Genomic DNA, 12035 nt, shown 5'->3' with positions numbered 1-12035 from the left:
AGCTTTGTAAGTTTGCTGGAGAAAAGTCAAGGCTTCAGGGCATGAACTGGCAGGCCTTATAGCAATGCTTTTGTGGGTTGTACTTATCATTCAAAGTGTCAATCCAGTCTCATGGTACCCTGCCTTTAGTTAGCTTCTTCATGAACAAGAAAGTCAGAGGAGTAAAGATGTCCGAATATGGTGAAAAAAACTCAGAATGTAAATGGGAGACCTAAGTTCAAATACCAGTCCTGGCTCTTACGATCATATATTTCAGAGCTGGAAAAGACATTTACATTCATCTAAAAGAGATAATCTCCAAAAAGGAAGGTAGCAAAGTGCATAGACTCCAGAGCAAATCAGGGAGAGCTAGGTTCAAAACCTAGCTCCCCTACTTACTATTCGTGCAATTTTAAGCAAATCACTGAAACTTTTTGTTGTTTGGCACTGAAGAAAACCTGGGTCTAAATTTCCTCTCTGGGGGCAGCTAGATGGCACAGTGGATAGAGCACCAGCTCTGAAGTCAGGAGGACCTGAGTTCAAATCTGACCTCAGACACTTAACACATCCTAGCTGTGTGACCTGGACAAGTCACTCGAACCCAATTTCCTCAGCAAAAAATAAATAAATACATTCCATCTCTGACCTTCATAATTTGTTTGACTTTAGAGAATTCATTTAGCCTTCCTTATTCTGTATCTTCATCTGTAAAAATAAGCAAGCAGATGAAATGACCTCTGAGGTCCCTTCCAGATTCAAATCTATCATTTTATGATTCATCTTGCAGACCAGTATAATGGAATGGAGAAAGGACTTGACTTAGCATCAAGACCTGAATTTAAATCCTATCTCAGACATGTAGAGTTTCTGAGTATCTGATTCTGAAAAACAATGACCAATTCTGATGGACATGACTCTTTCCAACAATGAGATGATTCAGGCCAGTTCCAGTGGTCTTATGATGGAGGGAAGCTTCTGCACCCAGAGAGAGGACTGTGGGGACTGAGTGTGGATTACAACATAGTATTTTCCCTCTTTTTGTTGCAGTTTGCTTTCATTTTGCTTTCTTTCTCAATTTTTTTCCTTTTTGATCTGATTTTTCTTGTGCAGCACAATAAATGTGGAAATATGTATGAAGAATCACACGTTTAACATATATATGATTATTTGCCATCTAGGGGAGAGGGATATTGGGAAGTGAGGAAAAAAATTGGACAAGGTTTGCAAGGGTGAAAGTTGAAAATTATTTATACATATGTTTTGAAAATAAAAAGCTTTAATAATAATTAAAAATAAAAATAAATAAGTTTAAGGTCTTCCACCCTTGGCACTCACTACCTTACCTTTCCAGGTATATTCCTGTACCTCCTATCCATGCACTCTATGTTGTAATCAAATTAAACAATTCTATGTACCTCCATGCTAAACATACTTTCTTACATCTATGCCTTACTCAAGCTGTTCCCTATATTTGAACTTCTTTCTTTCTACCTATTGAAATCCTGGGTATACAACCAACTCTACATGAAGTACCCCTCATTCTTCCCAGTGGGTACCAATCTTTTTTCCTCAGACTTCCCAAATGTCTCTTGTAATAGACATTACTACAACACAAAGGAGTTTATGAGTTACCAAAAGAATTTGCATCAATATCTTAGTCCCCTACTTGAGTATAATATCACTGACTTCCCAGGGTCTTTGTAAAAATAAAATAATATTTGTAAACCTAAAAGTGCTATATAAAGTAGTAATTATAGTAGTCATAGTCGTAGTTCTTATATCATCATCATTATCATGAGGGCAGGAACAGGGGAAAATGCCTACTATATGCTAGGCACTATGCTGAGTGCTTTACAAAGGTTATTTTATTTGATCCTTTACTACAACACTAGAAGAAGGTGCTATTATTAACTCCATTTATAGTTGATGAAACTCAAATCAAATCAAGCTACGTGACTTGGAATTATGACACATCTAAATTCAATTATCTTCCCCAACACATAGTATAGTGCTCTGCTTACTAATAAGGTATATTCATACCATATTATGACATAGTAAAGTGCTATATTGTATTATATTATATAGTATGATTGGGACAGAATAGGATAAATGTGACGGGATAAGGTGGAGTAGAATGGTATGAGGTGGAATGAGATGGGATGGGATGGGATGGGATGGGATGGGATGGGATAAAATGGGATGGGATGGGATAAATGAGTATATTGTAATAATAGGGAATTTTTGTCAGAAGAGCAGAAATGCTGAATAAAGGTGACCACTATACTTCCTTCTACAGTGTTACTAACTACCTCCTTAAGGTTTATTTAAAAATCAAAGCAATTAGCATGGCCCTAGAATGAAAAGACTAAATGAGAAACTGTGTGTATATTTATTCCCAGCCTCCTTCCCCCAAAAAACAACAATTGCAGACCACAATAGAATATATATAGTCTACTTCTACATAGTAGGGAAGAAATAAAAAGACTTGATTGTCTCTAATTCAGCTAGAGACCATATTAGGTAGTAATAGTGGTGGTAGGTTAAAAGGTATTAATAGAAATAGGAATGAGCCTTTGGGGTAGATATAGTGAGGCCTTTTTATCAAAAGCCAATTGGTCTGGGGTAGTTTTACAAAAGAGAGGCTATAATCTAACCTTTATCCTTTCCCACTCCTACTTTCCCCTTTTCCCCAAAGAAGTTGCAGCAGCAAACAGAAACAAACAAAAACAAAAAACCACCCAGAGGAAAAGCAGTGAATAGTAGCTTCTGAGGATGAGCGCAAGACTCAAGAACTCAAGACTCAAGACTACAAGAAAAGCTTCAGTAGCATCAGAGACTTAGAGGAGTAGCTGAAGTTTCAAAGTCAATAACAGCAAGGCTAATTAATGAGAAATAGAGCTGTGCAGGCATCCTGACCATGACACACCCTTCTCACCTTAGAGCATAAGTTTCCCTAGGCACACTGTAATCCCTTTTCCAATAGTGTGAAACTCTATGGAGAACCTTTGAATGTGTAATGTGAGGGGAGAGGGAGAGAAAGGGGGAAGGTTCAGTACTGGCAATTTACTGATTTAGTTTTGTTATTTATATTGCTATTATGTCCCAATTAAATATTTTCCTATTTAATTTCTTATTTCTGCATGGTATACTGATCGAAAATCTATTTAATAGTTATTTGAGCCTTGTAGTATATTATGATTACTCAAAATATTGGGATCACAAGGTGTGTGTGTGTGTGTGTGTGTGTGTGTGTGTGTGTATATGTACATATATATATATATATATATATATCTTCAATACAGTATAGTATAGCATAGCATAGCATAGAGAATTGCAATACTGTAATGTAATGTAGCATAACCTACCCCCCAATAAACTCTGGAAACTGAAAAACAACATCCTAGAAAATGGAATCTTATGGGGAAAGAGTAAGGGTTGGATTATAGCCTCTCTTTTGCCAAATAGTTAATTTGTTACATATTTTAAATAAATGTAACTGGTGACAGCTAAGTGATTCAATGGCTAGAGAGCCAGGCTTGGAGTCAAAAAGACTCATCTATCCAAGTTCAAATCTGATCTTTAGAGGTTTCCTATTTGTGTGACCCTGGGTAAGTCATTTAACTCTATTTGCCTCAATTTCCTCATCCGTAAAATGATCTGGAGAAGAAAATGGCAATACTTCTAGTATCTTTGCCAAAAAAACCCCAAATGGGCTCACAAAGTATTGGAATCACTAAAAACAACTGAACCACAAAATCCTATTGGTTGTTTTGTGGAATAGACATTATCTAATATTCAGTTAAAGAAAAATAGATGGTCTCATGGGACTATTCACACAATGCACTTCATGTACAAACCACTAGGCCAGAATATAAATCCTTCACTTGGTTAACCATTTATATCAAGATATTTGCTCAAAAATATGCAATATCCTGCATCTCTAAACCAAACAGTAAATTATTGTTTTCACTTAATGTGCTTTTTATAGGTCTTTACAAATGTATCTTCTTACAACAAATGTATCTTCTTCTTACAACAATCTTATTGAGGTAGACAGGGAAAAAAAAGGAAAAATTAACTAGACAGCACTTTAAAATTTGCTAAGTGTTTTGTATACATTATTTCATTTGATCATCACTAACAAAAACAAACAACAACAGCAACATGGAGTAGCTAAGGACCAAAAGTTAAAATGTGGATGAGTAAAGGATTTAGGTTTTCCTCCCCACTATGACAATGTACTATTTGGACTATATATTCCACTAGAAAGAGAAAGAGTTATCTGTTTATAGCACTTTCAAGTATGTTTCATTAGAGGAGCATCCAAGCACAAGTTTATGTGAGGAAGAAGAACCCTCATCAGAATGTCCACATGGCCTATCTACCAGTTCCAATTGTGCTTCCCTTCTGGTGGGAGGCCAAACTGAAGGTACTATAAATCTGGAGGGCACTAGACACATGCCTGTGGAAAGACAGATGCCTTAGAGTGTAAGTGAGCTGTCTCACTGGCAACCCCAAGTTCAATTGACTTCTGAGAGCATTCAGAGTGCAGGTGATAATAGAGACTAGTGGAATTAAGTAACAATCCTTGTTCCTGTCATTCTGATGAAGGAAGAGTAGGAACCAAAGACCTTGCTGTAAGTGAACTCTGCACCTTCCAATGAAAACTCTTCCTGGGCTTGACATGGATGGAAGAATTCAGGAGCTATTTGTTGATTATTTTAAAGCCCCATTATTACTTCTATATCTAGATATAGTTGCAGCACAAATTTTTTTAAATTTGATTAGCATGACCTCATATCTCTTGATGTTGTATATTCACATATTTATATGTTTGTATGTTTAGTCCCAGAATTGTCCAGAGAATTTGGTGTTCTATTTCCAGAAAAAAGAAAGGAAAGTTGAATTCATTAAACTATAGTCAGAGAAAGAAAAAGGAATCTTCAAACTGGAAGAGATCTCAAAGGCCACCTAGTCCAAACAGACTTGACAAGAATCCTCTTCTATATATATATCCCTGATAAGTGATCATCCATTTGAAGTCTTCTCTTGAGGAATAGTCTATAACTTCATTCAGTCTCTAGTGCCAAGCATAAGCAATTCAGTAAAGTTTGCAATTGGGTTAATTCCCAGAGAAAGGTAATCAAATAAAGATAGTCAACAGACCATGGGTTTTCCATTTGTTCTTCTACTCTGTATAATCTATCTACCAATCACCAAATTTTCATTTCATTCTCTATTCCCCCTCCCTCACTTCCCTTATAGAATCAATTGTCAAATTTTATCAATCAGAATTCCATAACCTCCCTCATATCTCTTGACTCACACAGTCATCAACCTAATTAAAGCTCTTATCCTCAATTTCTTGGATTATCAAAATATCATCGTAATTGTAATCCCTGATTCCAACATCTCCCCTCTCCAATTGACCCTCCAATAGCTGCCACGTTGATATGCATTCCTAAAATGCATTTCTGGTAATTAAGTAATCTTCATGGCTATCAGTGTTCAAGAATTCTCCCTCCTGTCTAGAAAGTTAGATTCATGAACGTTTGACCTTAGATTTTCTTTCAAGTTAACCTCTGGGGTTGATGCTGCCTAAGAAATCCCTTTTTTTTCTGCCTAGAAGGCTCAAATCAGAATCAGGCTGCTTAGGCTATCTCCTCTCTTCTAATAAGACAGCAAGGACATAAGAAGGACATTGTCCAGTAATTTATTTCTTAGATCATGTGGCCAAACATCTCTGATATGTTTCTCTCCAAAACTTCCATTAACAGATCCTGGGGATCTATACTTTCAAGCTTTCTCCAAAAGAAATATCAGAAGGTCAAAATTCAGGAAGTGATTTGTTGTCCCTTTTAATACCAGCACAAAGGGAAGGGTCCTGTCTTTATACTGTAGTTCCTTCTCCAAAAACTTATTGTCTCAAAATTTTACATATACATCCCTTCAAGTCCATTCTTCAGGAGATGCCAATAGATGCCCTAAGCACCCCAGTATGATGTCATCATCTCAACAAAGTATCAAATGCCATATCAGGAAGAAGCAATCAAAAATCCCCCCAAAAAAACTGATCAAAGTGGTTGACAGAATTTCCCTTAAACACAAAATTTAAGAGCCAAGGGAGGTGCATAAAGATTAGTTAATATGTCACATGTCCACCATTAAGTAATGTACAGTCTGAAGACAAGTTGGAATTGGGGAGGAAAAACAGAAACAAACATTGTAAAAAATAAAATGATAAGTGCATCCCAGCTAAGTTCAGAGAAACTCATTACTAGTTTGACTGCAAAGTGATAAATGTTTCAACCTCAGCAACTCCCCAAAACAAGCTCCTAGATTATAGATGGCTAGAAAGAGTATTCACTTAAAGAAGCAACCAAGCCAAAGTAATCCTTCATGGATTCTTGAAACACTGAAATACCAGTCCTTATGTTATGTCCTTCATGGGGCTGATAGGAAGAAGATACTTCATTATTATTAGCTTTAAAATTCAATGTCAAAGTGTTTTGTAAACTTTCCTTTGCTTTAGAAAATGTAAGCCATTGATATAATAGGAATATATATTGTTATGAAAGTTTAAGATATAGAATGTTAGATCTAGAAAGATCTAGGGAAGCATTTCAAAAGTTTCAACCTAATCCTTTTTTTTGGCTATGAACATTTTATTTTATTTTAAAAGCTTTTTATTTTCAAAATATATGCATAGATAGTTTTCAACATTCACCCTTGAAAAACTTTTATGTTCCATTTTTTTCTCAAATATATACATAGTTTTCAACATTCACCCTTGTAAAATCTTGTGTTCCAAATTTTTTTCTCTCTCCCTTCCTTCCTATTCCCTCCCCTAAATGGCAAATAATCCAAAATGTGTTAAACATGTGCAATTCTCTTATACATATTTTCGTATTTATTGTGGAAAAATCAGTTCATATACCACAATTTACCCAACCATTCTCCAATTGATGGGCATCCATTCAATTTCCAGTTTCTAGGCACTATAAACAGGGCTGCCTCAAACATTTTGGCATATACAGGTCCCTTTCCCTTCTTTAGTGTTTCTTTGGGATATAAGCCCAGTAGTAATACTGCTGGATCAAAGGGTATGCACAGTTTTATAACTTTTTGGGCATAATTCCAGATTGCTCTCCAGAATGGTTGAATTCGTTCACAACTCCACCAACAATGCATCAGTGTCCCAGTTTTCCCACATCCCCTCCCACATTCATCATTACTTTTTCCTGTCATCTTAGCCAATCTGACAGGTGTGTAGTGGTATCTCAGAGTTGCCTTAATTTGCATTTTCCTGATCAATAGTGATTTGGAACACTTTTTCATATGAGTGGTAATAGTTTCAATTTCATCATCTGAAAATTATTTGTTCATATCCTTTGACCATTTATCAATTGGAGAATGGTTTGATTTCTTATAAATTAGAGTCAATTCTCTATATATTTTGGAAATGAGTCCTTTATCAGAACTTTTAACTGTGAAGATGTTTTCCCAGTTTGTTGCTTCCCTTCTAATCTTGTTTGCATTAGTTTTGTTTGTACAAAAACTTTTTAATTTGATATAATCAAAATTTTCTATTTTGTAATCAGTAATGGTCTCTAGTTCATCTTTGGTCACAAATTTCTTTCTCCTCCATAAGTCTGAGAGATAAACTATCCTATGTTCCTCTAATTTATTTATAATCTCGTTCTTAATGCCTAAATCATGGACCCATTTTGATCTTATCTTGGTATACAATGTTAAGTGTGGGTCCATACTAATTTCCAGTTATCCCAGCAGTTTTTATCAAATAATGAATTCTTATCCCAAAAGTTAGGATCTTTGGGTTTGTCAAACACTAGATTGCTATAGTTGACTATTCTGTCTTGTGAACCTAACCTATTCCACTGATCAACTAATCTATTTCTTAGCCAATACCAAATGGTTTTGGTGACTGCTGTTTTATAATAAAGTTTTAGATCAGGTACAGCTAGGCCACCTTCATTTGATTTTTTTCATTAATTCCCTTGAGATTCTTCAACCTTTTATTGTTCCATATGAATTTTGTTGTTATTTTTTCTAGATCATTAAAATTTTTTTGGAAGTCTGATTGGTATAGCACTAAATAAATAGATTAGTTTAGGGAGTATTGTCATCTTTATTATATTCGCTCAGCCTATCCAAGAGCACTTAATATTTTTCCAATTATTTAAGTCTGACTTTATTTGTGTGGAAACTTTTTTGTAATTTTGCTCATATAATTCCTGACTTTCCTTTGGTAGATAGTTTCCCAAATATTTTATGCTATCAACAGTTATTTTGAATGGAATTTCTCTTTGTATCTCTTGCTGTTGGATTTTGTTGGTGATGTATAAAAAATGCTGAGGATTTATGGGGATTTATTTTGTATCCTGCAACTTTGCTAAAGTTATTAATTATTTCTAATAGCTTTTTAGTAGAATCTCTGGGGTTCTCTAGGTATACCATCATATCATCTGCAAAGAGTGATAGTTTGGTTTCCTCATTGCCTACTCTAATTCCTTTAATCTCTTTCTCAACTCTTATTGCAGAAGCTAGTGTTTCTAATACGATATTGAATAATAATGATGATAGTGGGCAACCTTGCTTCACTCCAGATCTTACTGGGAAAGGTTCCAGTGGAAAAATCAGATCAAAAATGAGAAAAAAAAAACAAAATGCAAGCAAACAGCATTTTTGGACTATGTGGACAATACTACATTGTAATCCTCACTCAGTCCCCACAGTCCTTTCGCTAAGTGCAGATGGCTCTCTCCATCACAAGACCATTGGAATTGGCCTCCATCACCTAGTTGCTGAAAAGAGCCACATCCATCAAAACAGATCATCGCATAATATTTTTGCTGTATACAATGTTCTCTTGGTTCCACTTACTTCAATTAGCATCAATTCATGTAGGTCTGTCTTTTCAGGCTTTTCTGAAATCATCCTGCTGATCATTTCTTACAGAATAATAATATTCCATAACATTCATATATCATAACTTATTTAGCCATTCTCCAACTGACGGGCATCCACTCAGTTTCCAGTTTCTTGCCACTACAAAAAGGGCTTTCACAAACATTTTTGCACATGTGGGTCCCTTTCCTTCCTTTAAGATCTCTTTGGGATACAAACCCAGTAGAAACACTGTGGATCAAAGGGTATGCACAGTTTGATAGCCTTTGGGTATAGTTCCAAATTGCTCTCCAGAATGGTTAAATCAGTTCACAACTTTACCAACAATGTATTAATGTCCCAGTTTTTCACATCCTTTCCACATGCTGTCATTTTAGCCAATATGAGAGATGTGTAGTTGTACTTCAGAGTTGTCTTAATTTGCATTTTTAATCAATAATGATTTACAGCACCTTTTCATATGACTAGAAATGGTTTTAATTTCTTCATCTGAAAATTATCCATTCATATCCTTTGACCATTTATTAGTTGGAGAGTGGTTTGTATTCTTATAAATTTGAATCAGTTATCTATATATTTTAGAAAGGAGGCCTTTATCAGAAGCTTTTCAATCCAATCCTTTTACCAAGAAGGAAGTCTTGAATCAGAAAAGGGAAGTGACTTGCCAAAGCAGAGATATAACAAAAGTGGGTCAATCAGTTAGCAAAAATAAAGCCATTCCAAGTCACATTTCCTAACATCTATCATCCCTGTCTCTTTAGCCGTTAAAATGATACAGTGGATAAAGTTCAGGGTCTGGAATCAGGAAGACCTGAGTCCAAGTACAGTTACAAATATTTACTAGCTAGGTGACCCTTGGCCAAACACAATCACTGCCTCAGTTTCCTCATTTGTTAAATGGGGACAATAATAGCACCTACTTCTCAAGGTTGTTTTCAGAATCAAGTGAAAGAATAATTCTGCTTAATAGAGTATCTGACACATAGTAAGTAGTTGATATTATTATTATTATTATTATTATTATCCTTTTTTCCCTAGAAAAGACCAGTCCTTCAAAAGTGCAGAAACCCAATTGTGTTCTAGAGTTGACTTCTTTCCATGATGTCCCACATCCCTGTGCTTGCTCCAGGAACAAAAATGACTAGTTATAGCTCTAGACCTAGTTTACACAACTAAACTAGTAATTAATATGGCTAAAATTCCAATCCAATTCCTCTTACACCAAATGAAATGCTACACCAGATTGGATAATGTAAATGCATCTTAAAGAGTTTTTAAGATTTTTTCTGATTCTATAATGTTTTGCCCTTCTTCCTCTACTTTGAGGAAGGAAAGAGTCAGGAGTGTATCTGAAATATTAGTAGACCTTAAGACCATTACAGAGAAAGGTGAATCCTTTTGAGTGTTACTGATACCAAAGTAGGGCAACCTCAAAGGGCTGATCAAGACAGGTCTTCCTCATAGGATGACTTCAGATGACTAAGAAGTCACTTTTTGTCTCTTCTACTAAAACAGGTCATTCCAGGAATGAATGATCAATAAAAATTCAATTAAGTAATTAACAAATGGGGAAAAAAACATTAAATACTTTCTACACCCTAAGTACTATGCCAAACACTGGGGATACAAATAGAAAAATAGGGCAATCCTTGCCCTTAAAGAGCCCCCCTTCAACTGAGGGAGAAAACACATGTAAGAGATTTTAGCTGTAAGTTCAGTGGAAATGGTCATTCAGGTGCTAAAGCAAAACAGATAGAAATGCATCTTTTTTAACATTATTTCCACTGATGAAATGATATTGAACCATTTGACAAAGCCAAGATTTTTGGTGATAAGAACTATGATCAGGGGCTGAGGTATGTTTCCACTCCCAGAATTCTTGGGCTTACTGTTCATCAATGGCAGTGGATCAGCATTTGGTACTGGTTGTGCAGAAAAAAAGTGGACCTCTTGTTCATAGTGACATGTTCCATTGGTCATGGCTAAAGGGCCTAAGCTAAATGTAGGGGAAATGGTCTAGGGAACACTGTTATTCCAAAAACCCTTGGGTTCAAGGTTCTAGCTACAGAGAAGTCTGAAAAGAGATTGTGAATGAAGTGACAATTATTACCTAAGTCTTTTAACTTTAGGCTTTAAAGAATAAATCCTATCAAGATGGGTAACACATAGAGCTATCAGTCATTTAACCAAAATTTAAGGAGGATTTGGTGCTTTTCTGGGAAAAGTCTTTGATTGGGAAGAAAGGGAGATGGAGAAAAGTAAGAGTAAGGAAGGTTCTGGACACTTGACAGCAAAAAGAAAAGGGCTGAAGAACAGTCTGCTGGTTCCCAAGCCCAATTTTGCTCACTTCACAATTTTGCTGTAGGGCTGGCCCTGCCCAGGAACCTTGCTCAGCTGAGCCTTGGAACTCTGGGAACACCAAGTTCCAGGCTGCAAATGTATTCACAGAAGCTTGCATTACTACACTAACTGACCTACATTTTACAAACTCCATTAAATTCACTATTTTTTTAAATAAATTTTTGTATTACTGATTATTATAATCATCTGCCAGGAAAGGGACATTGAGTTTTTAGCTTAAGTTTATCTAACACCCTGTCCTCCCCCCAAACCCATATATGGTGCCTCAAAGTATGTGCTGAATAAATAGTTGTTTGCTGCATTGAATTTAACAAACTCATGCTAAGGATCTACTGTGTGCAGAGCACTGTGATAAGTACTAGGGATGCAAAGACAAAGAGCCAATTTCTGCTTTCAAGGCACTTATGATCTACTAGAGTAAGGGATGTGGGGGGAATCACCTGGTATGTACCCCAGGGATTCTTAACATGGGGTCCATGAATTTGTTTATTGTAATCCTGCAATTTTATTCTATCCATTTCAAAATGTGATTCTGAGAAAGGGTCCATAGGTTTCACCAAAGTGCCAAGACATCAAAAATGTTAAAACCCAATGCCCTATGCAGATAAGTGCATTCTTTTGAGGAGGGAGAGAATCCCAACTACTGGAGGAATCAGGGAAATCCTCCTAAAGGAGGTAGCAACACCTGAATTGGGGCCCCTGAAAGAAAGCTCAGGATTCTTAAAGGCCGAGAGAAAGGAAGTAGGAATGACTGACCTAGAAATTGG

This window comes from Antechinus flavipes, chromosome 2, assembly GCF_016432865.1.
Source record: "Antechinus flavipes isolate AdamAnt ecotype Samford, QLD, Australia chromosome 2, AdamAnt_v2, whole genome shotgun sequence".
Lineage (NCBI taxonomy): Eukaryota > Metazoa > Chordata > Mammalia > Dasyuromorphia > Dasyuridae > Antechinus > Antechinus flavipes.
Note: the sequence above shows the minus strand (reverse complement) of the source record.